We start from the raw sequence: 27,904 nt of genomic DNA, 5'->3' as shown, positions 1-27,904 counted from the left end.
TCAGTAACAAAGACAACACACCCCAGACAGTGGGAAGGTTTGTCTCTGATGCAGAGAGGCAGAAGCTCATGGAACAGCCTGAGGAATCCCTTCACCATGGGGCTGGGGGGCAGGAGCTCACTCTGCCCGATGTGAATGGCTACGTGAAAGAGATGACAGGCTTGCCATCCCAGTTCCTTCGAAAAGTGTATTTCAGAACAAAAACTATGAAGATTTGCTGTAATATACTTGTAGAAATATGATTTTGATGGTAATTTTTGGGATATAGAGGTATTTTGAGAGGGGACTTTATTTTTCCAATTAGCAGAATCCATTTTCAAAAAATAACTCTTAATTGCTAAGCCTCAATACATTCACAATTATGTGGAACAAATGATCATGTCTTGGGCTACTTAATATTAAAATCCAGGAAAAATTACTTCACAGCTTGCTTTCTGTAACTCCTCCTGACTATGTCAATGAAAAAACAGTACCAAGGACAATGTCTGTTCTACAGGATTATACTGTGTGGCTGTGGTTCAGTTAACTGATGTTCAAAAAATGAAAAATGGGTGCAGTGTCAGCCTGGAACTATCTCTGAGTATTATTGAAGAGATTTACAGGACATCAAATTGAAGAGATATATCTTTTCAATAGTCTAACCCATTTTAATAAAAAAGAGATAACTGTCTCATTGATTTGTTTCTTCCTGGCTGATCTTCAGAGATACACACCGCAAGTAATTATGAATGACCTCTGGGTCACACAATTTTCTTCTCAAAACTCTACAAGGTAAAGAAACTCCCCGAAAGTTCTTTATTGATTCAAGAATCCATAACGCATTGCATAAATGCTACTTCAAGATGAATAATTCAACTCCGAATTAGTTTCAATTTGAATCCCATGTCACACTACCACTACCACCTCCCACTTTTAAAGTTCCCACTTGTTGTGTCTTTGAATTTTTTCCAACAGCCTTCTGGAAATGCAGAAGGTAGATTTGAGACAGAGAAAGATTCTGTCTGGATGATATCACACACTGGAAGAAGGCTCAACTCAACATGCTCCTGTTTATATGTTTAAGGATCATGTGAGCAGTGTGCACCACAGCATCACTTTTACTCTTTTTGGTCATTGTTTCTTGAAGGTTTGTTGTTATGACACACCAAGAGAGGTGTAACTCTGAAACAGCAACAGGCCACAAAAACCAAAGAACACTCCCAGAGGCAGCAGGGGCAAACACGCTGAGCCAAATGGGGATGGGATCTGGGCTGTTGACATAAAGCCATGGAGCTCTGATCAGCAGCTTATCAAGAAAAAACCTCATTCCCTTAGAAGCCTTCACTGTGTTTGGATGAAAAAGAGAAGGAATTGTCATCCAGGTCAGAATACATAAGAAATAACCCTGGCAGTATGGGTTAGAAACTGCACTGGGAACCAAGGGAACAGCCACCACACATATCAGTATGATTTAGTCGAATCTGTGTGAGCTTCATAGCCATTTGCAAACCAATTAACATGAAGAATTTTTGCCCAGTGAATATGTAAGAACACTGGACATGTGAGAGGTATAAAAAAAACTGGAAACAGAATATCTTCCAGAACATGAATCAAAACACCTATTACCTCCCAAACCTGTGTTTCAAGCCAGTGGGAACAAGGATTGTGCTCAAATTCAGCACCAGAACCTCTTCTAGGTAAGTACTGGGCAAGACCTGACAAAATCACAGCCACCTTTCACCTGCAAGCAAAGAAGACAACATTTCTATCTCCCACAAATCTGGGTATGGCTCTATGCTTTCCTCCCCATAAATGGGAGTTTTCAAGCACTGCTAAACTCTCCAGTCTCCTACTGACACATCGATGGAATTTTGTCACAAAAAATACAAAAGCAAATATTTAATTTCATTTCTGCCAGGGTTGAACTGAAGCTCTGTTGTTCTCCCAGGCTAGTTGAAACTGCCCACCATGCTTTGTGTCAATCCACCACATTTTCTTAGCACCTTGCCCGGACTCAACAGCTGCAGGGTAGCCATGGCCTGTGCAGAGCCTGTCGCCCAAGTGTTTTAAGGAAACACACACCAGCCCAGGGGTGTCGATGGGGTAATTTCAGCCCCTTCCTCCCCAGAAATTGTCTGCATGGAGCAGCGTGAGGGCAGACGGGGAAGGGAAAAAGGAGAGAGCATCCAAGACAGAGAGTGCAGAGCACAAAGTCACTCATCCCAGGGAGCTCTCTGGAGCTCTGGCACAAAGAGCAGCCTCCCCTCAGCAATGCATGGTGGAGCAACAGAAAGAATGATTTGCTATCTTGTACGGAAGTCAGACTGAAAACAGCAAAACAGCTCTTGGGATGGCCTCCTTGACTCTGCATCTGCAGAGAATGAGCAGTTTCCAGGTTCTAGCTCAGTCACAGGCAGGGAAGTGGGCCTGGAAAACCTGCACCCTCCTGCCCAAACTCTCACACACACCAGGATGGACAGACAGACAGTGAGCACACCCTATTCCTTCTCTCCTGTGAGAATTATTCACATCAGCTCCTGACCAAGTTAAAGCCTCTCCAAACAGAATCCAAGTATGTTGTGGTTCTGTTTTTAATTTCAAATCTCCTGATATATTCACAACTGAACACAGTCACAGTAACCACCTGGAAAATTTATAAAGTATTTTTTCTCTCAATTGTTCATTTGCCAAGGACTCCAGACTTGATCACCCAGAGCTGCCTAGTTACCAAAGAGCAGTGTCTGAAATATTAAAACAAACCCTAATAGCAAGAAGCAAATGAATCAAAATAAATTGTCTTATTCCTCTCAATAACTTCTGCATAAAAGCAAGCAGAACCATTTTCTTCATTTTTAACTACTACAGCACCAGACAGACAGTACAGTTTTGATTTCCATTCCATCTTTTGTTTCACACAAATAACAACTGTGTTTCTGAAATTACTTTAGCAATTTCCATGACAAGAATGATTGCTGATCGTAATTATCCATTAGCAGAAATTAAAAGGGAATCAGGAATCTATAAACATGCAATAAAATAATTGAAGGAGATTCGTGGATGAATTATGAAACTCAAGCAAAAATAATCGCCAGTCTAGTGGACTCCACAACTAATTCAGTCTAGGAAATGAACTTCAGCAATCCAAACACCACAGGAAATACCATTCATGTTAAAGACAACACTTCTTCCTCTTAGACTTTGTTTTCAAGTACGAGCCTGCAGCCACCTTAGCTTCTTCTACTCATACAGAAGTATTGAGTGGAGAACAGGTGTGTTTTTAATGATCTGTCTGCTAGCAGTGAGTTTCTTTACAAAGATGAACTTTTTTACTTATATTTTGAAGTTTTTCATGTGAAATTTCACCTTCCTTAATTACATTAAATTGCCAAAGGGCTCCTTCTGCAATACAGAAAAAAATTATCTTATTGATGTTCATCTTCTATTTTTTCATAAGAAGTGAGCATACTCACTTCAACACATCAGCACTCAGAACTATACTTACATTCAAAAATGAAATCAATATAGAAAGTAGTCTGTCATTTTAGGTTTGCCCTTGCACATTGAAAGCCACAGCAATGATAGTGCTAAATGTACTGCAAAGAAAGCATTGAAATTGAACTTTCTTATTTCAGTAGATTGCTTCTTCTCGTAGTGTTTGCTCTCCAATACTTTTTAAAGTAGGAATAAGTAACGAGCTGTTTAATTTGGAAACAGTTTTTCAGTCTCTTGAAGAAGTGGAAGATGTGAAGTAACAGAGGCTGTGGTTTCCTAAGCACCAACAGCCAGCTCTGACCAGCCAAAGGAGAAGGTCTCACCCACCCAGAGCCCCCATCCTGTACCAGGCTCTCTGCACAGTCCCCTCACAATCTACAGCACGGCAGCTTTGGCAGGTCACTGCCCTTCAGGCTGGGGGAGTGCAGCAGGCAGCAGAGGTACAGATGAGCTCTGGGGCTGGCCCGGGGTTTGGAAAGGAAAAGCAAACCACAAGTAGGAAAGCAAGCACAGCAGTGAGCTCTTAAACTGACCCATCACTCCTCACAGCTCCACAGCCTAAGGAAAAGAATATCAAGAATACCACTGCTGAAAGCTGGGGGCACGGGGAGGGTGTTTGTGCTCATTTTAAAATACCACTGTTATTACAGGATGTGCTTTGAAGAAAAAGATTACAGTCACAGAAAGAAATCTCTGTGCTACTGATCCAGGTAGGACAGAAAATGGTGACAGAATATGGTTCAGAAACCCAATTGGTAATTTAAGACAAGCTCACAAACTGAGTCAGTAAAAAAAGAAAAAAAAGAGTCCATATAACCAGACTGATGCAACTAAACTACACAGGAGAGTTTACTACTGTTCTAAGGTACTTTTTATTGTGAAAACACATAATGGTTCAACCAACAAATCTATTAAGCCTTATAATTAAGTGCTGGGTCTGGCTCAGCAGGGCGGGGGAAGAAGCAATCCTTTTATAATACTGGTTTTCATAAGCAGCAAACTCCAGGGTGTGAAAAGATACATCACACCAGAAGGGAACTGAGCTGTTCTTTGCATCTTTCAAAACCAAGGTGTGTGATTATTTCTTTACTTCCCGACCCCCTGTCACATCTTACAGATAGATTTTCTGATTTTAGCTGATTTAAAATTGAACTTACCACCACAAAAGTCAATATTCCCCTTACACTTTCAGTTTTCAGACCTACTTAAAATTCATGTCTTTGGACACAGTGTCCTCAGAAGCCAGGACAGTTTGTCACTGAGTAATTTCAGTTTAATTATATCAAAAGCAGGGTGCTTGTGCAGTTATTGAAAGTACTAAAACCTGCAATATTGAGCTACATAAACTGCAGAAAAAAACCCTGAAACACAGAACATTAAACTTCAAGACCATGGGGAAAATTATTTTCAGCTAAGACAGGAAGAGGGACAGAGTCTCTGTGTCTCTAAGCCCCAATTTCTACAAGAATACCCCTGATTTTCACAGAAAGTAAAACTCCTGGCATTTTCAGAGAATCTGTTTTTAAGAAAAAAAATGCATCACACTAGGTAATACTGAGTCTTTACTGAAATCAGCAATAAAAGAAAAATTCAAGAAAGATGTGTTTGGATGGTCTTTTTTTTTTCCCTAGCCATTATCTCATTTAGGTCACAGAACTACATCAAATAGCAAAGAAAAAGCTCAGGTGGACAAGTTTTCTAATCTCAGTATAATTAATTACACCTAGAATGAATCTTCTGTCACCTGTATTGCAATATTTTGAATATGCCTCAGATAATCTATTTCAATAAAGCAGTCAAGAAGCACTGATGTGGCAGAGAACCAGGGTGTGACTAGTACTTCTATGACTGGATACAACAACAGATGTGCAAAAAGTGAAAAAATTACAAAAAATTTAAAAAACACCATGAATGAGAGTGTAATGGGCATCACAGATTGCTCTCATTTTTTCCTGTCTCACACAGTTATTTAAGGGGAATGTACAGCTCAACACAGAAATGAGTCTTGCCCACCTCTAGGGTAAATAGTGTGTTTGCACAGAGCAGGTGCAATGGCAATATGGCACAGGACAAGGCAGGAAAAAAGATAACACCTGCCCTGAGCAAGATAAGAAATCAATTCCCATTTCAGTTGAGTCCATCTAAAACCAGTAAAACAGAGAAGGGGGCTCTTCTCTCTCCTATCTACAATATTCCCACCCCACTGAAGTGAACAGAAATCAGAAATACAAACTGGCAGCTGAAATTCAAACAATGCATTGATATGAACAACAACTTTGGTTTCCGTGGGGGTTTTTTGTCTGTGTCTCTAATTTTTACCAAGGCAAGTTTTTTTTTTTTAATTATTTTGTCAAACATGGTTGTTTCTAGCTTAGTGGAATTCTAGAATTTCTGCTTACTCAACTCTCCCCTAACCAATCTCACTTTGGAAGTAAAACTCAGCCCAAGGACAAGAGATGAACACAGAAAGAATGTGACAATGCATCAGTACCTGGAGCAGTGCACTGCAGGATGGTATTGCAGGACAAATATTTTGGTGTAAGTATAAAATGCCCTTTACAAAAGCAAAGTCTTTATACTATTTAAGGAAGAAGGGGGACGGTACGGAGACAGATTAATTCCCATCCCTTTTTATTTAATGAGTAGTACTTCAAGACTAGGTCCTACCAAATACCTGCTTTAAAAATGTTATTTCTCTATAATATTCATTACTGGGGAATTTTAACATTCCCCAAACTAACCATGCAACACTTGTTACACCACCACATCCGTACTTCACAGCCAAAAGCACTAAAACTAACACTTTCAATAAGGAAGTTCCCTCCCTTTGAGGTTAAATACTAAAAACACCACCAAAGAAACAGACATTTCTGACGGAAGCATTGTTTCTAAAGTCATGTCCTACCTCAGGACACAAAGCTGTCAAACACCCACAATTCTTTTTTAAAAGTTTTCCAAAATGTAATACCAGGTTTCTGAAAAGTCCTTTGTGGAGTCATTCTGAAATAAAACAATGATAAAGGATTGAAAACCTCAGAAATCTGGTTTTGGTCTCACTTGATAGCAACACACTAAAAAATTTGTTAGGGGTTGTATACACATTTTTCATTGATCCACCAAGGGCCACAGGAGCCAAACATTCACACAGGCCCAGGTAAGCTGCTTTGGCTCACCAAGAGGGAGCTGTGCAGAAGCACAGAGAGCTTTCCAGTGACAACAAACATCCCACATGGAATTTTGTTTCCACACTAAGCTTTGATTGTCTACTAAGATACTAAAATGTCTGAACACAGATCTAATCACTATCACTGTTCTTGTTTCATCTTATCTTTCATCTTATCACTTCCAAAGCTTTGTTTGACAGCCAGCCCTGACAACAGTGTTCCCAATGCCAACAGGCCACTGGAAACCTGCACCATGCCAAACACTGACTCCCCAGGGGAAATGTGGGCACCTCACCTGGCACAGCTCAAACAAAGCAGACATTAAATTCTCCTGAAGCAGCTTTATCCTTTGGATTTGCTGATACTCAGGCCAGTTAATGAGTATTAAAGCAGAACTAATTAATTCCAAGCCTGAAGTAATACTAGAGACACTGCAGATCTTCAAGATGTGGCACAAGTCACTTCTCCAAACAGCTTGCAGTTACTGCCTCACAGCTACACGAGGTTTACAGAAGAACCTTCCAGACGCATCACTGACCCCAAGTGAAGGCTACACTGCTCAGCCCCAGGGCTGGCTGCCCACCCACCACACCAGCACTGAGGAGGCATTTTGACCAGTGTGAGCTGTGCACTGCAGCTTGCTCCAGGCTCTTATTTACTGGGACCACTGATGAGAAACACGTCCTTGTTGTTTGCTTACCATTACAGGCCACAGGATGCATTGGCAAAATCCGTATTTCTCCACTCCACCATGGTCTGTTCAGTCATTCTGAAAGTCCCGCAGGAGAGTCAGTGCAGCCCACTCAGGTTAAATCCTTGACACTAAATCTTTTGATGTACCATTCACAGGAACCTGCAACAAGACAGGGAATCTTTACTCCAAGGACCATTGTAGGCATTAGCTATGCTTTATTTCTTCCCCTCATAGTTCAAGAAAGAAAAATCTACTCTATCTCCATCATACATTTTATGAACCTTTACTCTGACAATCAGTAGAAGAAAAAGTATTTAACTGTACTGTCACATGCTGCAGCATGAATATAACCTGACTGAAACAATCACCGATGGAAATGTCTGAGAAGAAGGCTCAAGACTGATGAGAGGCCTCATCTTTATGCTAACTGACCCCAGTGCTTTCTGAGCAAGACACCAAAGGGCACTCTGCTAAAAATAGCATAAGAATGTTTTAATAACTTTCACAGCATTGTAGATAGTGAATGCCCTACTTTTACAGTAAGTTTTGTAACACATAAGACCAAATATCAGCAATTAAAAAAAAACACTCCAAGATGGGTAACTTAAATTTAAAAAAATATCATTCAAAACAACTTAAAATATTGCAGATCAGCAAATATGACAATATGCCAGGAAAACAGCTGGGAAAAAACCCCAAAAGCACACCAACAAAACATTCCTTCCCTGGACCTTGTAACTCTGGATAAAGACTATCTACTGCTAGTGTGGAAATGAAGAGATTCTGACACCTAGTTTGCTTGTCTTGCAGTACAAAAGGGCAGAAGTGCATATTCCTAGGATGTTGGTAACAGAAAATTGTGTCTCCAGTTAGGCAGATGATGACAAGACACGGTTGGGTATCATCCTTGAACCCAGTGCAGCAGGTACCTAGTAGGGGAATTCATATCGCACATAACAGCCCCTGGCTTTGTCTCCCTCTCTTCCTGCTTCATCCACATTCTGGGAACAGCTCTTCAGATGTGAGAAATGCTAAAGTTCAACACCTCAGCACAGTACCAGGTACTGGCAGGAGCCCTGGTTCTTCACTGTTCTTTGTCAGAATCCAGCGCTCACTCACCAGGGGCACAAACTAAGAGGAGTAAATTGTTATACAGCAGTGTTGAAACAATGACCCAAAGCCAGGCCCAGAACAGGAAATCAGAATTAAGATGGCACTGAGGAACCTGACTCAAGTTAAACACCTGTGCTGGGAAGAGACATTATCAACATATCTTTGCTGCTCACCCCAAAGCTCTGTCACCAGGGACCCACTTTGGAAAGCAGAAGGCAAGGGAAACTGCCACATAATCTGGCACAAAATCAGAGTGAATGCAAAGTATTTTATCACAACAAGAATTAAAGTAAATCTATTGCCATTTTCTGTTATTTTTTTGGCTAAAATATACAAACTACTTGAACCACCGCTCAAAATAGGGACTCCACTCTGTCACAGTGGGTTAATGTCCAGCTCATATCTAAGTCCTGGGCCACTTCCAATAGATTTTGGGCAGGAGTTAGCTATACCTAGCCAAGCCCTACATGCATCAGCATTCATAAAAGTTGGGTGAAAGCTGGAAAAGATTCTTATGAAAAAGGTCAAAACCCTGACAAAGGCTTTTGGCAGCCTTGGAGAGAGATGAGAGGAAAAACCACAAGATATCTCAGAGAGTTCATCTGAAAAGGCAGATATAAATCTGCTGTGTCTGTGCATGCGTAAAAGCAGATAAAAATAAGACTTCATTAAACCTGTTACATGTTCAATTTGGAATGCCTAAATAAGCTGCTGCTTTACTTTCACTGTGTTATGTATCCAGTATTAGGGATGAGTCTCTGATAAGCGTGAGAGATGCCTCATGTTCCTTTGAACTGGACCACTGTCACCTGGAGAGCAGCATGAGGAGGATGCTGAATAGTTAGAGAATCTCAGAAATATCATAATGCCTTTTAGAAAAATCAACTGTGACAGTTTTTAAAAATCATCCCATGTTTATGAAGGTGCTTAGTTGTAGTAATTCATACTTATGACACACCTTAGAGAATTACAATGAGATTTAGAGAATTAATGTAATGACTATACCAAGCTGACAGTTTCGCTGACTTTTACTATTTTTTATTATTATTTTTAAAAGCTATGCCTAAAAACAATTTTGTCCAGACCCTTTGAGGAACAGTCATAGGCAAGATTCCTTTTAGTTACAGAGGGATGAAGCTGCTGCTCCCTAGAAATGTTCTTGGGATCAGGTTCTGGGGACAGCATATTCCTGTCCTACACAGACATTATAAACAAAGATAATGCACAGGAGAAACACTTCACATCAAAATGTAAAGGGAAGAGAGTTAAAAAAGGAAAAGGTTCTCTGTATTTGTAACTGAAGTTCCTCAGAGGCACAGTCTGCTGATAAGCAGCAAGTTTCCGGCAGTAAAGTGATACACAAAGTACTTGGAGCCAGTTTTTGATCTGCAAGACAGACAAGCCTCTCTGCATTCAGCACTAACCACAGGCACCTATTTCCCTAGCAACAGCTTTTATTCTGACTGAAGAACATTTAACCAGTTACATTATGAGCCCTGCACCTTGCTGCTACAGCAGCAGCTGCTTCTCACACCTACCAAATTGTTATTTGTGTGGCATTGAGCTGCTGGATCAATGCTGCACCTGCAGCACAGATTTGCTTGATCGTGTTTTGGTGGTTTGGGGTTGTTTTGTTTTTTTTAACTATCTGAACTTTATCAAGCTAAAACTTGTCAAAAGGGAAAAAACCCCCCAAGCTTTACAGTATTAAAAAAAAAGTAACTTAGTTACTTAGTAACACCCCTATTATTTTCCAGATGTTTCCTTTGTTTTAAGTTTGGAGTATTAGAGCACAGAAAAGTACACAACAGTCATGTATGTAACAAGTACAGTCCTTGACTAATTTTAATTCAACCAAAGGAGACAGAAAATGTACCAAATTAATAATGCAACACCAAATATGCACCATCAGATCAACTAGCATAATGAGATTTAAAAAATAAAACTGAAAAAAATTGAGAAATTACAATCTAGGAAGTAACTGAGAAAAAGCAATACCTTTCAATGAAAATGTAACTGAACTATACAACTCATCCATCCCAAGTTTGTCTCCAGAGCTTAATGATTCAAAGACCTCACATTCTGCACAGAACCCCAAGGAGAAAGCCAGCAGTTACACACAAGGAAAGTGCTCAATCAAAACACATCTATGAAGCACCTCAGGAGCAGATCTGGGAAGGGCAACCAAACTTGAGAGTTCACTGGTCAATTCTTCCCTGGCAGATCAGGGAGCTCCTGTAGAAGTACAAATCACCCTGTTAATTAGTGTCAGATGTTCAAAATTCTGATTGCTTCTGACTCTCACTGAAGCTGTTCAGCACAGTTTAAGAGCAGGCCTGAGAGTCAACTATTGCCAAAAGCCCAAGAACATTATTTCAATAACCACATCCTGTAGTTAAAGCACAATAAATTCCAGAGCTGTTTTTCTCCCTTGTAATGCCATATTTCCACCTTGTGAACATACAAATTCTCAAAACCTTCTGAAGCCCTTAGCCCCTGCATGAGCAGGATAACTAATGTGTTTAAAGGAAAGAACTCAAATCCATTTCTTTTGTCCTTCCTATGGCTTTTCTGCTGACAAACTCCAAGTGTGTGGTATCCCCTTTCTTCTCTCCTAAAGGAACTGACCTAATACCAATATCCACCCACAAAAGGTGCCAACAAAATAAATGAATACTCACAAGACATTTTAGGAATATAGTAGCCTGGAGCTTATAAGACAAAAATAATTTTGAATTATAACAATTCATTACAGTAAACATCTTTGTTGGCACTTGAATCTTTTGCTGGACTTTATTCTCATACTTCCAGAAACATATAATTCCCGGAGCCTGATTGGTTGTGGCAGGAAGCACAATGCTGGGCTCTAAATATCACATAAAATAATAATTAAGTTATTGTGTAATAGCATTATATTTTCAAAAATAAATATATAATTAGATAGAACGCATGATGTTAAGGATAGCAGAATGCCCGTGCTTCAGCTCCCACTCACAGCCATGGTGGTTACAAAAACAACACAGCAACCAGTGCTGTAAATTCACTTACAGGAGCAAGGGGGGATCTTTTAACGCCAGTTTTTCAGCAGCAAATGCAATCAGCATCTCTGAGCAATGGCGTGACAGAGCAGGGCACGAAATCAGGAGGTTCCTTTCGCTCCTTTCACATGGCTGAAACACAGCCACTGTTCCTGAGGCACAGCTGAGGCTGGCAGCACTGCCATCCCTTCCTCACTGCTGAGGTGAGCTCTGTACCTGCCCGAGCAGCAAACCTGGCACAATGGGGAGGGCCGAGTGGAACGGGGGGCGGCTGGGATGTGCTCAGCTCAAACAGCCCCACAGCCAGTGCACGCTTATTCACACACCACCATCCTCCCCACACACAGAGTGCAGTTTAATGAACACAGAGAGGAGGTTTTGCTGTTCATTTTAAAGAAATAAACCCACAGATCCTGGCTCTGGCTCCACAACAGGGGCAATTGTCTACAGCAATATATGCTCAACAAGTTTTTCCTCCTCTTCCCTTTTTCTCCCCACCACTTATTTCTATCTTGTTGCCACACCATTCTTTCGCTATGTGCATGCCACTGTTTCTAGGACTATGGATCAGCTCAAAAATAACCATTTGTCTCTCCTAGGTTTTGTTTCTTTTGCCCAGGAGGCAGACAGGATCAGTGACAGTGAGCTGAAGGTTGGAAGGCAGCTCAGCCAGCACAGCTGAGAGCAGTTGGCTGCAGAGCAGAGGCAGAACGAGGTGACAGCAGGAATGTGCTCCTTAACCCAAAAATGCTGCTGCAGCCTCCACAGGGAGGAACAGTGCTTCCACATGTGCCCCAACATGAGGAACAGCCCAGAGAGATGCTCGGCAAGAGCCAGGAAGAGATCAGCTTCTCAGGGGAAAACAGACCTCTCAACGCCTTTAGCACCGAGCAAGTAGTTAGGGTGGTCTGAAATTCTCTATTTTAACGTATGAAAAAAGACATTATCAGTTCGGTTATGCAGAGCCTGTCACCTGCAGGAAATATTCAGGACTGTAAAGAACAGTGACGGAAAAATATGTGCAAGCAGGGAAGACTCACCCCAGCCAGACTGGCTCACCCCACCTCTGAAAACTGAATGAGGAGATCCAGGATGCTTTCCCAGAGCGGGGAGTTGTAATTGCATCACTTTTCTAGATGAGCAGTGTCAACGCTTTCAGCTCTGAGTCAGTCCTGAGCCCGTCAGTGCCCTGTGGAGGTCCCCGGGGCACTGTGCTATTAGGAGTGATGACTTTCACAACAGGCTGCTGAGCAGGATCCAAACACAGATACGCTTATGAAAGAATGAGCTGCTACTTTATTTTTCAGTAAGAGCAAGAACACACTGCCAGTGCTTTGGGAAACTTCCAGCAGCCAAATTACTGTTAATGTCCAGAGCACTTTCCTCTTTTGTCTGGGAGCTTCCAGGATGAGTAAATAAGACCTTACGTACTCTTACTTCTATCAACATTTCACAGAATGAACAAGCCAGAAATAAATCAGACTTGCTAGAATCTCCCTGTGAGCACCACTCACATCTTTTGACTGCCAGGTTTATGCTTCCACAGCAAACACACTTCAAGTGTGCTACCTAAAAACTCAGTCATTTCACATGGAGAAAAAAAAACGGTGTTCTTCCCTTCCAACTTAGAATTTTTGCATGGCAAGATATACACGAAGAGGATCTGTATTCAAGAGGAGGAAATAGGGGAGGAAGAATCAAGGGACTTTGCAGATAAAAAGAACAGTTTGAAAAGTTTAGCTCACTCTTTTAGACGGAGGGGAGTTGAGCACACAAACTGGAAAAATATCAATCATTTGTGACCAATCTGCAACTTCTAATATGTTTTTTAACTTGCACACCTTCCAGAGGCTCATCTCCAAACCCAGTATTTTTTCCATTTGATTACCAGCCTCAAAAGACATATGAGTTCACAGTGAGAAAGAAAAAGTCAAACTTTTACATCTGAAGAGTGTTTCTGATGTAACACAATCTGCAAATATTTACAAATCCAAACCCCACACACTAACACTTCATCCATTTTGTTGGTTTAAAATTAATTTCAACTAACACTTCATCTATTTTGTTGGTTTAAAATTAATTTCAACAAATGAAGCAGAAAGCACTGAAATACAATATAATGCACAATATGACAAACCCCATATTCATATTTATCACTGAGTCAGCCCTGTTCATCCAGGAACTAACATTCAAGTGTTTCAGGGTAAGGAAAATCATAAGCCATATGCAACCCTTGAGTGACCTTACCTGTGCATAAAACAGGCAAATCTACATTTCTAGGTACTCTATGTATTACACACAGACATAAAAAATGCTGTAACATCTATTTAAATCACAAAACACTGGTTTACACCCAAACTTCTACTTTATCACCATGCTAACCCTAAGCATACAGACTTAGAACAAGGAAGGGAAGGAATAAAATGTAAGTGAAAATGTCTGGTAGGTGTTTTTGTTTAAATACACTCCTTAAAATGACTCTTAGCAAATACTGTATTCAGGCACATATACATTGGACTATACCAATAACTCCATCACTGTCTATTTGATAAATATGTCTATAAGCATATATAACCACAAAGAAACCCCAGATGACAAAATAAGTTGAAATTAATTATAAGCAAACAGTCCAAACTTAGGCCTCAAAACATTTAAATTGCTCCACAGCATTTTCACAAGACACTGGAAGTGTTCAGTGACAACCATAGAAAAAGATTTTCTGTGTCTTTCACACAAGCTCCCAGATTTAGGTGGAATTTTAAAAAAAGGTGTGTGGGGGAGACAGCAGATCTGCAAGAAATGTGCAAAAGTTCAAGTGACATTCAGCGAAAACCAGCGGGGTAAAAGAGAAAAGTGTCCCATTGGGAAATATATTGTACACTGTCAGCTGCAGACACCAAGCACAAATTAAGACAGCATTAAGACAAGCTTTTATATTAAGACACTAGCCAGTGTCTAAATGTGATGAACATGGAAAACAACATTCACTGAACTCTCCACCCAAACCACTGACTTATAAAATCCTGATTTCCTAGACAGGATGACAAAAAAAGAAGTAAAATAAAGTAAAATCAAAACTGCATATCAAACAACCTACCTATAAGAGAGATTTTACATGCAGTATGAGTACTAGATGTCCACTTTATCAACAGCATGGCTGGAAATAAATCTGTACTGTGAACATAAAGCAAGGACTCAAATCAGCCACAATAAAGAAAACTTAAGATTTTGCAGAAAAATATATCCATGACAGCAAATATAATAAGTAATACATCAATTTTTCTAAGTGATGTTAGATTTTGTGAATTTCCTTTAACATTTCCTCCTTTGGCAGAGATGGATCTGGACGTTAGCACAAAGCTGTGTTTCCCAGGGGACACTGACAGGGCCGCGTGTGAGTGACCTCCCCAGAGCTGGCACAGACCAGACACAAGTGGGGCTCCCCCCCTGCAGCCAGGGAGCAGCACAGGGCTCCTCCTCCGAGCCCTGCAGGGATTCTCCCAGTTTGCCCTGGTTTTATGACCCTACAGGAAGGATCAAGGGGAGGTCAGTCTGAGGAACAGCGATGATTCAGTGAATGACGCACCGAGGAACTCAGACAACGGGTCAAGAAATCCCAAAGAAGAAAAGGCAGATCCTCATTCTGGCAGAAGTCAAACAAAAGAACAGCCAGGGAGCTCATCAATAAAGGCACATATTTGTGTCAGTGACTGAGCAGGCAGTGTCTAGTTCTGACCAGAAATAAGTCTCTTGCACAAACAAGCTACAGTGCAAACCCAAGGTAACTGCATCAATACAAAACCCTATGCCACAGTCCAGAAACAGAGCATATAATCTTCATTACATATTTCTTCAACTTGTATGCTTGAAATTATTGGGAAATATACGTAAAAAACTAAAGATCCTAAGAAAGTGTTATAAGTTTGCTGACTTCTCCATTATGACAGGAAGGAAGTTATAAGAATGTTTAAATCCACTGACACAGCATTAGTGTTTTATCAGAATATTAATGTTAGCAGACATTTTTAGTGGACCCTAAATCACAAAACTGTATTTTAAACAAAGCTTTTAGCATTTGACTGCAGAGAAAACTCACCTTAGGCCAAACTCACCTTAGGTGATAAAAAGTCATTAGAGAAGTGAGAAACCAGCATACAGTTCTGAAAAGCCTTTTTCTTTTTGTAAGCAATTGATAACTATGTTATCAGTTGCAATACTTTGCATTACTGCAATATTGCAAAGAACGTGCAGTGACCCCTCAGGTTACTATCATGTTGTTTAAAAAAGCCTTTTTTTAAAAAGAGAAAGGGCAGGAGAATAAAACTCACTGTTGCCTATGTTCCATGCTGTTATCTATTTAGCAACATATAATGGAATTAACAATTAATAAATAGGTCATAGGAATACAAGCAATCAGCCCAAGCAGGTTAGTACTAGAGAAAACTACATCTTGAAACCATGCTGACTCAGGTTTTACTTCCCATAAAAAGGCACACAATATGGTTTGTGTGCTACAAATGGTCTATCCAAATTACCAAATTATCCAGATTTTAAAGACTTTTTTAAAGGCTACCATGGCAAAGAAAACTACCTACCTAGTTACACAAATTATGAGCAGATCAATTAAAACATGAGGATTAATACTGTGTAAAATTTCCCATAGTAACTGCCAGTGTACAAATTTACAGCCTCCTGTAAAGAAAAGCAGAATAAATTGTCTCACATTTACCTTATGTTGGTTAACAGTATACACGGGTAATAACTAAGGCATTTTAATTTGCCCCCTGACCACATTTTGTGCAGCCACCCACTTAGGTTATTGTCTAAAAACCAGTGTGGCCATAATTACCATGTTTCTTCCCTGATGTAAGAATATACATTTATGTCAGAAAATATTTATGCAGCCTGTGTGCACTGCTGGGGAGGTGAGGAAGCTCTGCTGTCATAAAGCAGCTCTGCTCTCTAATCACAAATCCCTCGTGGCTGTTACAGGAGCTGACACACATCTGAAGTTTGCCTGGACATTACTAAAGCTCTTTAAACTAACAGTCCTTCATGTGACAAGGGGACACGGGAAAGGCTGGATGGGTGGCACTGCACGGAGGAAGGAGCAGCACTCAGCCTCCTCTGCCGAACAAGACACCAGCAAAGATCATCCACAGCCACCTGGCTGCTCCCTGGCAGAACAGGTGGCTGCTGCATTAAAAACCAGTTTTTCAGGTCTGAACTCGAGTTGTATGGTAACCATGCAACAGACCACCCGAGGGTCTGTGGCTGGACAGAGGGTCACACAGCAGCACAGCGAGCAGGAATCAAAGGCTGCTTGGATCCCTCTCACAGAGCAAAGAGCCCTTGCTGGGGGTGTCAAGCACAGGAACGGGGATATGGGAACCCTGGGAAGCACTGTCCAAACCCTAAAGAACACTTCAAAGAAGGAATATTCAAGGAACAGCGTGCTGTAGTTTGTTTTGCACTGACCAGCAATCACCTAGAAAACTTTAAAAATTCCCCCCAAAAGTAGCTCTGTCTTTGTGACTGTCAGCTATCTCATGCCTCCAAGAGTTAAGTATTTTTAGCTCATGGGACTCAAGAATTTGTTTACTTCAAAAAAAAAAAACAAAAAACAGTCAGAACTGATTTTAAGGTCCAGGGCATTTGTTCTCAGGGTCCAGGCTCAGTGAGTGGGTGCAGAGAGGCAGCACCCAGAACCCTGAGGTGCTTAAAGCATTTGCATATGGGCTGGACACAAATACAGCTGGCTGGTGTCTTGCAAAGAAGGCACAAATCAGGGTGATACCATCACTAACCTGCATACAAAAAGAGAACTTATTAAAATTCAGCCACAAGGCTGGAAAGAGCAGTGGAGTTGTTCCCCACTCAGAACTGATGGGGGGGGGCACACTTCCCCTGCCAGGTCACTGCTCTGACAGTACAGTTCAGGTTACAGCAATTAAAAAGTGTATCTGGACAACCTGATTTCCAATGTGATAGGCAGCTGCCTTCAGAAGTGCTTTTAAAATACACCAAGTTTCCAGAGGACACACACTGCCTTCTCCCTTCTGGTGTCTCCAGAGTGCTCCCCTCCCGTCAATGGCACTAACCCAAGCCTGACTCTGGATCAGGGCAAGCTCTTCCCAAGTCCACTGTAGTATCATTATGCAATAATAATACAACACAATTAGGTCTCCTCCGCCTGCAACCCATCCCATTTCTGTGAGGGCAGTGCACAGTTAAAGAAATCCTTCCTCCTCCCCCCGATCTCACTTTTTTCGCCTCTTGAAAACCCTTCAGTTTCTAATGATAACATTTTTATAGCATGTAAAAACTACAACAACTGATTGATGGCTTTCCAATTCCCAGAGTTCCCATACTTTCTACAACCAACACTCCTCAGACTTACCAGCAAGTAGTAACTTTGGTTGTTCAGGGGTTTTTTTGGCCACTGCTTCTTAAAAAATTGGCTGTTTGTAAATGCATAAGAGCAAAGAATGAGGCCTGGGATACTGATACACAGAATGTGATGAAGCTGCCATTCAAAAAGATAAAAATAAACAAGCACAATATTTTGGATTCTGTGACCTTCAGAACCGATGCTTTAGTTAGTTTTCTTTATTTATACCAATAGATGTTTACATATCTTTACATGTACACTTTTCATTGGCAGCAGAGAACTCCAGAAAAAGCCTAACCATCAACAATGCAGTTTAAAACAAGTACAGGAGAATCTATTTCCAAATACAGCTGCCTGCTTAAAAGTAGGACAGAAATTATTTCAACATGTAAAACAAGTGCTTATTGCTACTCTGATAAACCAGTTTAGCTACAACTACATCCAAATTCCCTGTGTAAACATGCTTGATAAACGGTTATGGAATACAGAGTTAACACAAGAAAAGAGCAATTCTTATTTCTTCCTTCAATGTATCCAGAATTTTGAAAAGCAAAACTTCCCTTTTTATACTCCCAATATACTATTCATGAATTGCAATTTAATTTCCTTTATCTAACAAAATCATTAAATAATTGGTCTGCACCTGGCCAGAAGCAATTAACACCCACATGCAGCCCTGCTCAGACTGACAGCCTGTGTCACTGAGTCGTGTTCTACAACTCCACAAGTGAGCTCTGAACATGCAAGCAGTCAACACATCAGCTCCCTGGGGAAAATAAAACAGCCTGTGTGGAATTCCACCTTTCGTGGCACTGTAAAATCTGCACCAAACTGTTTTTACTAGTAACTTCACTGGGTTTTTCCTATTTCTTTGAAAGCTAAACATGATGTTCGTACTGTTATCAAGTTCTCACTTTTTCAGAGCAACTCCTAGCTTTGAATACCTTCCAAAGTGAATTTTGTGTTATTGTCCAGTGTGCAACAGCACTGCACAGTCTCAAGCAAACCACAATATACATCAACTCAACTGTTCCTGTAGTGCTGCAAAGCATCCTCTGCCTTATTTTAAAAGTTCAGCATCCTGAGGGAGGAGGGAGGGGGGGGTTGTAATTGTTACAATTAGCAATCAAAAAATAAAAAGTAAAAACTACTAAATTCAAAACAGGATACTCCTCAGGAACTTGACAAAAAAATAGATGATTTTTAAAAAGTACTACAGTGAAATATTTTTACATTCATTTCCTGCTGTACAAGTAAAACAGAGGAACAGAGCTCACTCTTAAGAAATACTGAAATTGGGATAATTCAGCTGGCAATACCTCCAACCAAAACTGAGTCCAGGTCACTTTTTCAGCATGTTTCAGAAGAATGACTTATGACTTGGATAACCAGGAGCCCAATGTTACAGTACAGCCACTGCTGATGAGGAGGGAATTGTCCCTGCCTGTCTCAAGAAGTTCAACAGTACATTCTGGCCACTTCCTCTAGCCTGGTTGTTCTGTTCCTACAGAGGAAAAAAATCATACTTTAAAAATGCCTATTCTATGAAAAACCCTGCGTTTTGTCCATTTAGCTTCATGAATCATCTCTGCAGCAGGTCAGATGAGCACCAGTGCTGACTTCAGGGCGGGGTGGAAGCACAGGGGCAGGAAGTGAACAGAGCTGCTGCCTTTTAGTGACAGCTGCTCCTTGAGCCAGCTTAGCTGCACCATAAAATCACAGCCTTCAGTGTGCTTAGTCCTGTGTTCATATGCAAAGCCATATATTTCTAGGAAAAAAACCACTTTTTTACCCAAACATCATTAGTCATTGTTACATAATAAGTGAGCAGAAAGGGATTTAAAGTTCCCATGATGTTCCCAAAAGAGGCTGTGCCCTCGTGTTTATACACAAGACCTTGCTGGATAAAAAATCATTAAATTTATGAACAAGGTAGACACTTCATAACAGAGCAAAACTGGGCCCCAAAACCCCAAATTCAATCTGCTCACAAGAATACAAAGTGACTGGTAGTTATGTCAAACCTAGAGGAAGATAAATTTTAACCTCAAATCTGAGTTCCTGATTAAAATGTATTAGCAATGCCTACATACATCTAACACATTTTCTGTTATATTCGTTTATTTCAACAAACATGTATCTCACAAATATATAAATGTTTGTTTCCTTGACATTGAAATGCCTGTCATCTTCACAGATAAAACTGCCAGCAAAGAAGGAGGAAAAGGTCAGGCAAAGAGTGTCGGGAGTGAGAAAATTCTGATAGCAGTACCCCAACTCCTTTCAAATGAGAAAATTGAAACCAAAATTCTCTTCTGCTACTGGGACTTATTTTTTTGATTTATTCCCTCATGTGCTCAGTAGCAATTACAGGCAATAAGAGAAAGACACACAGAACAGCTCCAGTACAAAGTTCATCCTCTCTCAGCTTGACCCAGTCAGGGTTTTTCCCCACAGCCCGACTAAGTCTGAGCTTGTTTGAGCAAGCAGGTCCTGCCTGAAATACTGCAGCAGATGGGCTCAGGTTGACATGAGCCAGATGCTAAGAATACCTGGCATTTAAGTGATCGGGGCTTTATTGCCCATTTCCATTCATTTCAGCTGAGTTTGAATAAACGTCAGGGAGCTCAGTCTGTCCCAATCCACTTTTGTGAGCTCCTTCCAGCTGCACTCCTTGCCCAGCCCTTCCATGGGCTCTGTCATCCTGCTGGAATGCTTGTTCCCTCACCGTTTTGGTTACTTGGATGGAAAATAGTATTCAAGTAAGAATTAGTCACTGCTAGGTGTTTTAATCATCAACTAGTTCTTTCAAAGAACCCCCAGAATGAATGTATATTTTTGTATAAACTAAGCAGAAAATGTCTCAAACTGGACATTGAGTAAATAACTAAATATTGACTAAAACCCAGGCTATATTACAAATGAAGAGCATCTTACTGCAATATTTTATTCAACTCATTAAAAAGCAAACTTATGATTATTAGTCACTACAAAAATTCATGGACTGAAAAGTAACAACAAACTAAAATTATACAGTCACAGATAAACTATTTCTACATTTGTCTACCTGTAAAACACTCACGGTGTTCCTTGAAATAAAGCATGCAGTCTAAAGACCTGACAACTTTATCACAGCCCTTTAAAGCTTTTTTGTATTTATCTGAGTCTGTTTGTGGCTTTACAACAAGCCATTTACAAGGCAGCATTATAAAAAAAAAACAAACAAACACATAATAATTTACTACTATTCTTGCTGAACACCTCAAAAAATTCATTCCTTTTGTCGTGGGCTGAATGACAACTTGCATGATGAACAGTGCTTGTCTGTGCATCCCACACTGCCCCTGCGATGCAGGACACTGGAGAAGGAGCCTGGAAATCACCTCCTGCACTTCACCTTGCCAGAAGGGAGCAACCTGAGCAGAGCAAACACAGACACGGCAGTGAACGCAGCACACACGGAGCACTCGAGGCAGAAGCTGCCAGAAGCAGCCAGCTCTGCTCAAAGAGACTTGTCCCTTTCTCTGATTTGCAGCCTTGGTAATCTTTGTTATTTCTGTTTTTAACTAGAATCATTACTTATTCACTTTAGTTTTGTGCCCAGAGACAGGAGTTAAACACACCCTGTTGGTTCCTTCTCTCTAATTACAGACCAGAAGCTACTTTTAAAGCTGAAAAGAGGATTACAGAACAGCTGTTAAGAGAGGAACGCTTTGGCCATTAGATGTGAAGGAAGCTCTTAGGAAAAGTGGTGCATACAGCCCTGCTGTCACAGGACAGCCAGCTTTGACTTTGTTTCTTCTTTAAGGCACCAACAGACCTGAAGCCTCTAAACTGCAGGGCCTGCGCTGTAGCCATCAAACCAGCAGCTTGGCTGCTACAGAGGAGGAGGTTTGTTTATTTTTTATAAAAGTGCTACTGAAGAGACTACACAAAACCAAGCTGTTTGAAGGGCACATTTTGACACATGTCATAATTCCAAGGTACTGAGGTAAAACAATGCTTTGGTTAGAAAAGGAACAGCAGCCCCAGGGTCTACTGAAATTCTGCTGTTTATCTTTGAGTAACCTAGACAAAATCATTCCACCTTTCACCCCCTCGTTTTATTAACTGAAGAGGTAACCAGCAGTAGCAACAGACACGTGTGCAGGAAATATCATTACAGCATATTTATGTTATCATATGTTTTTATTAGCAAAGAAAAACACTTCCAAAGGAAAGATCCACTGTATGGTTTGCCCCTGCCTGCACAGATGGGCTACCCTGCTGCTCAGCACCACAAGACAGAGCCTGGATCCTATCTGAGGAGGCTCAGGAAGATAGGCTGGCGTTAAAGGTGAAAGACAAACAACAACAACAATTACTTAAAGTGATTTCCGAGTCTCTGGAGATAACAATGATTTTTTTATAAGTGTTGTAAAACTCCATATTTTTTAAGACAGCATTTTTTTCCAGATGACAATGTTTTGGTTTTGTTAGAGAAGGAGAAACTCTGAGATCGATGTCTTTACTGTTGTCAAAATGTAAAATATAAAACTGTTGGGCTTTTTTGGTAAACACAAGACAGACTCTTCATGAAGTCCGCTGTAATGGCCTGGGGGAAAAGTTGCACTTCCTTATTGTAATACAAGATGAACTAACTGCACAGTACTTACAAACTATTTCACACTGTAACATCCTGTCAGCTTAACAAATAATCATCTTGAAACTTTGCAAATGCGAGTTTAACAGATTATCTCCCTATGAGGTTCTCAGCCTTTGAAAGAACCAGTTAGCTCCCCAAATGGTGCTTTAGAGAGTTCACTTCACAATTTGAATTTTGACCGGGTTTTATCAGGGAATGGAAGGGAGATCTTTGGCTCAAGTGGGTCCTGGCTTTCACCTGCAAAGCCTTGTTGGTTTGAGGAAGGTCTGTAACTCTCTGACAGCGCCCATCTCTGCAGCTGCTGGTGGGCTCAGCTGCTGTCAGAGAGCACAGGAGCAGAGGAGCAGCGCTCCCCAGTGCTCCCCAGTGCTCCCCAGTGCGCCCCAGCTCTCCCCAGCGCTCTCCAGACATCCTGCTCCTGCCCAGCTGCTCCTGCACGCCTCAGCCCCAGCCCGAAAAACCCTCCTCGATTTACACAAAAGCGTAGGTATTTCCACACAGAAAAATCCCAAATGACACTTGCAGTACAAAAATTTTGCAGATGCTGAGTGCATTGGATTAATCTGAAACAAGTCCACGTAGTCTGGATCCTTTTTCAGAAAGATAAAATGTAACTTCAACACAAACTGTAAGACTGAGGGAACAGTAACTGGGTGAAGTATTTCACCCTATATTTTACAGACTTCATAATAAGTTAAAATCAGAACAAGTAATTTTGATAAATTCCGTAACTTTAAATTCAAGTCAAAGGTGTAACACGAGAATAAACCTAAAATTTCAATTTAGAGATTTTATTGTTATTCCATGGGGAATACTGTCTTTTTCTATTTTTTTTTTTTTTTAATCTAAGATCAATCGGCAATTACACAAACACGCAGAAAACAGTGATCATCGTCCCTAGGCTTACACCTTAATTAGCTCTCAACTAGCACCTGCTCTTTCACTTAGGACATAAATGCCCACATACATTAGGGAATGAAGTCTCTCCCTTGTTTACTCTTAATGGTGTTGACATTAGCTTCATTAAGAAAAATTTAGGAAGTTTAATGGCTGCTTTACAAGAACCTCCAATGATCCTAATTGTTGTTACTAATGGCTTGTGGAAGCAAAACTAACATGCTATAGTGGCCCTTAGAAATCCGTATGGGCTTACTGTTTTCAGAGAGGTATTCCACGTACCCCTCAGGAGAAACTGCCAAGGTGTGGTGACTTCGGCAAATACTGTTTTTAATGTCACCCACTGCAATGAAAACTTTTCTCAGAAAAACTTAATTCACTACAAACACAAACATACTATGACTGCAGGGTATCACAGGTAGTACCATACATCTCAACACATTCTTTTTCTACCTACAGAGGATCATAGAAATCCTTCCAGATCAGGACTTAAGCATTTGAAAGATCAGGATACCTACACAAACAAAAAAAAAAAAAAAATTTTTTTATGAGTTCCTTTTGGAAGTTGCCAAGTCCCTCTTTTCTATTAAAAACAAAAACCAACCAACCAACCAAAAAACCCCACCTTGAACCCCTTAATCATTAAATCTCGACAGAAAGTAGTAAGGTCACTAATGCAGGAACATTTACAGCCTATTTCCCGCTATGAAGAAATTTTCATATTGCAGTGCCCAGATGCTTTATTTCCTATAATAAATCTCAACCGTTTCATAGTCAAATCCAAAGTTTTTTAGGTACATTTGTGTGGATTTCCTCCACCTTGTATTTGCACAGCACTTATCACAGCATGGTCTTGGGCCACAACCAAGCATGTCAGGCTCTCAGTAACACAAATAATTTTATTTGTATATAACATATCTGACAGGAGAAAAACAGACTTCTACGCTGAACCAAATTCAAACATTGCACTGCATATTTACTTTGCATGTCCAAAAAGGATTTCAAAGTGTCTCTGCCCAGTCCTCAGCACTTGTGCTGACCACATCCTTAGTGCTGCTGACAGAAGTCTCAGCCTTAGCAAACTCCAGTACAGTCCTGTGTCTCTGGTGAGGGCATGCCCCTGTCCTAGGACATCCCTCACCTGCCACTGGCAAACATCAGATCCCAGCAACTGTGGCCCAACGCTGTACTGTGTGTTCTAAAGTGTTTTAATTCCTTTATTGACACTTGTTATAAAAATGCCGTAACGCATCCCATGGAGATCAGAAATAACTTACCTATTCAGCAGTAAAACAAGACACAAACCAAACTTCTGCAAAAAGACACAAACCAAACTTCTGCTGATATTTCAAGCTCACACTGATATTGAAGTACCTCTTTTGTTAAAAACCCTATTGCGTTAAAAAAGTGAGGTCCAAAAAGGATTTGAAATGCCCTCTACTAAAAATAAGCCGGCTTTTGAGAGCAAAAGACAACCCCCAACTTCTCCATTCACGTGCCAACACTCAGGCCTCACAGCTTTACCAAATACACCTTTTCTGAGCAAAATAAACTTGTAGAAAAGGCTTACGGGCCTCAACATTTGTTCGCTGTTCCCAGTTGTATCAAGTGGTGTCATACGAGGCAGTAAATAACCATTACATGGGAAACCTATCGAGCCTTCGACCCTTCCCGCCGCGGTCGGCGCAGCGCGACCCCCGAGCCCTCACCCCGCGGGGCATCTCCCCTCCCGGGCAGCCTCACCTGCAGCCGGCGGCGGGCCGGGACTGGGGCCGGGGCTGGGACGGGGCTCTTCTGCTGCTGCTGCTGCTGCTGCTCCTCCTCCGGCTGCCGCTGCTGCCGCTGCTGCCGCCGCCGCCCGGGGTGTCTCTGGGGCCCGCGGAGCCTCCCCGGCGCGGCGAGGGCGGGACCGCGGCGGCATCGCCCCTCCTGCCTGTGCCTCTCCTCCCGCCCGGGGAGCGCCGGGGAGCGCCCAAGGGGCTCCTTGCCTGCTTGAGGGGCTCCTTCCCTGCGTGAGGGGATCCCTCCCTGCGTGAGGGGATCCCTCCCTGCGTGAGGGGCTCCTTCCCTGCGTGAGGGGATCCCTCCCTGCGTGAGGGGATCCTTCCCTGCGTGAGGGGCTCCTTCCCTGCGTGAGGGGCTCCTTCCCTGCGTGAGGGGCTCCCTCCCTTCGTCAGGAGATCCCTCCCTGCGTGAGGGGCTCCCTCCCTGCGTGAGGGGATCCCTCCCTTCCTGAGGGGATCCTTCCCTGCGTGAGGGGCTCCCTCCCATCGTGAGGGGCTCGCTCCCATTGTGAGGGGCTCCCCCTAAGCTGTGCCCCGAGAAGTGGAAACAAATTTCTGCCCTGCACTCTGAGAAGTACAAAAGTTTACAGCCCGGTTTTTTGGGGTTTTTTTTTTTACATCTGGCCGCTGCTGTGGTGGCTCTGGCAGGGCTCCCAACCTCTCCTCAGCCAGGCTGCCCCCGGGGACAAGGGAGCCGAGCGGGGCTGTACATGAGGGAGCCGAGCGGGCTGCCCAGGAGGGAGCCGAGCGGGCTGCCCAGGAGGGAGCCGAGCGGGCTGTACACGAGGGAGCCGAGCGGGCTGTACACGAGAGAGCCGAGCGGGCTGCCCAGGAGGGAGCCGAGCGGGCTGTACATGAGGGAGCCGAGCGGGCTGTACATGAGGGAGCCGAGCGGGATGCACATGAGGGAGCCGAGCGGGCTGTACATGAGGGAGCCGAGCGGGCTGCCCAGGAGGGAGCCGAGCGTGGCTCAGCCCCACGGCTGCGGGTCCCGCCGCTCCCGGGGCTGGGGCGTCCCGGGCTGACCCGTGCGAGTTTCACTGGGCTGGCAGGGACTCCTCAGGGCATCAAGGCTCCGACACACGGCCACTAACTCAGACAGAGCCTGGCTCTGCCACACGTCAAGCTCAGTGCAAAGCTCACTAGAGGCGGCAGAAGGAAATGCTGATTTCCACGGATTTTTGGATTAAGCTTATCTGGTGAGCTGTTAGTCACTGGCAACCGCACACAGCCCATGGCAGGCAGGTGTGTGCCTGGCTACCTGCAGCTACAGCCACGTGTTAGTCATTCATGGAGGTACCATTACTGCTATAATACCTTAGTAACTAAATACAATTTGTATTTGTGTCCTGCCAGCCAGCTGGTGCTTTCCCCTCTCCCTAGGCCCGAGTGATGTGCTTCAATTGACTCTGGGAGGGAGCAGCAGCTCAGTGCACACATCACAAGCACGACAGCTTTCTGTGACTCTCTAAATCCTGTTCCAGTTTTGATGGGAAAATAGGAAAGGCTGTGTTGTGTGAGACTGCCCAGCCATTAGGATGATTTTAGGTTGAATTTTGGAAAAAAAAATTTAAATCCAGTTTCAGCAATGTGAGACAATAGACAAGGAATACAGCTGGAGAAGTGGATACGTACCTGAGGCACAGGACAGTGCAGCAAGTGAGCTGGACTCTGCTCCTCTGAACAACCCCCCTGCAACGCTTTTATGTGCACTCTTGGGGAAAGTACCTAACCATACCTTGGTCTTCCTGTTTTGGACATGGTGTCCTAAAGCACTCAGAAATTATAGGAACATTCAGATGGAAGCAGTGCACAGGCTGTTCAGACCATTTCTTAGGGGAGAGGAGAAGGATTTTCCAGTAGAATGATTGTTAGAAAGAATTGTCTTCACTGGAATTTGGATTAGATAACAAGACTTTAAAAACTACAGGAAATGGAAAATACATTGTTCTGCTGAGATCATAAATGGAGTCGTTTCAGAACAGATGGATTCAATTTATCACTTCATCAAAATTTTGTGGACCTTCCGAGTACACAGATTGCTTAACATCATTTCTGTATACCCAAAAAAAGTATTTGCTATCCCAAAGTAAGATCTAGAATTGCTGCATGATTCAACACGACTGACATTCTAGGGGATTTTTTAATGGCAGCAGCTCCAAAGCATTCCACGTGCTTTATGTACACTGTTGTGCAGATTACTCTTAAACTATCAGCAATTACTGTAAAACATTTTTAGAAAAAAAATATGTAAAAGGAAAAAAAATATGTAAAAGGAAAAAAACCCCCAAAATATGGAAATTAATATTCCGTTCACTGCCTCCTGCATGTGTTACACACTTCCCCCGTTCCTTCTCTGCTGCTGAGGTTTCTCTCAGGCAGGGCTGGCTCTCACAAGGAGATGCTGCCACCCCTTGCTGGACAGCACCCGGCACTGCTGGGAGCTGCTCAGCGCCACCACCCAAGCACAGCGTTCTGTCCTGGGTGAGGAAAGGGGCAGCATCTCACCTGTGCTTCTACTGGCTTCTCTTTTTGTCCCTGTAAATTAATCCAAAATAAATTTCCTATGCATATGTGGTAGCTGCATATGTTGGATGCTGTGGAAATGTAGCCTTTCATTGGAGATCCATCTGAAATGTCCAGATTTAAAACAGCAATCCTTAGGGTTGTGTTTGCTTCTGTGAAAGCTTTCTTCACAGACAAGCAA

General features: G+C 42.2%; 1 protein-coding gene across 2 annotated transcripts in view; it reads right to left on the bottom strand.

Annotated features, from left to right (window-relative positions):
* Positions 1-25,302, bottom strand: part of ADCY7 (adenylate cyclase 7) — a 58,997-nt gene extending 33,695 nt beyond the window's left edge. The window contains exons 1-3 of one of the 2 annotated variants that reach the window (XM_063410502.1): positions 25,157-25,302; positions 7,336-7,488; positions 6,377-6,471 (exon numbers count right to left, since the gene is read on the bottom strand). The gene's annotated coding sequence lies outside the window, so the exon portion shown is untranslated. The remainder of the gene's footprint in view (positions 1-6,376; positions 6,472-7,335; positions 7,489-25,156) is intronic. The other variant, XM_063410500.1, reaches the window with a different exon arrangement.
* Positions 25,303-27,904: the final 2,602 nt, after the last annotated feature.

This window comes from Prinia subflava, chromosome 13 (genome assembly GCF_021018805.1).
Source record: "Prinia subflava isolate CZ2003 ecotype Zambia chromosome 13, Cam_Psub_1.2, whole genome shotgun sequence".
In the NCBI taxonomy this organism is placed as follows: domain Eukaryota; kingdom Metazoa; phylum Chordata; class Aves; order Passeriformes; family Cisticolidae; genus Prinia; species Prinia subflava.
Note: the sequence above shows the minus strand (reverse complement) of the source record. Positions and strands in the feature narration are given on the sequence as shown.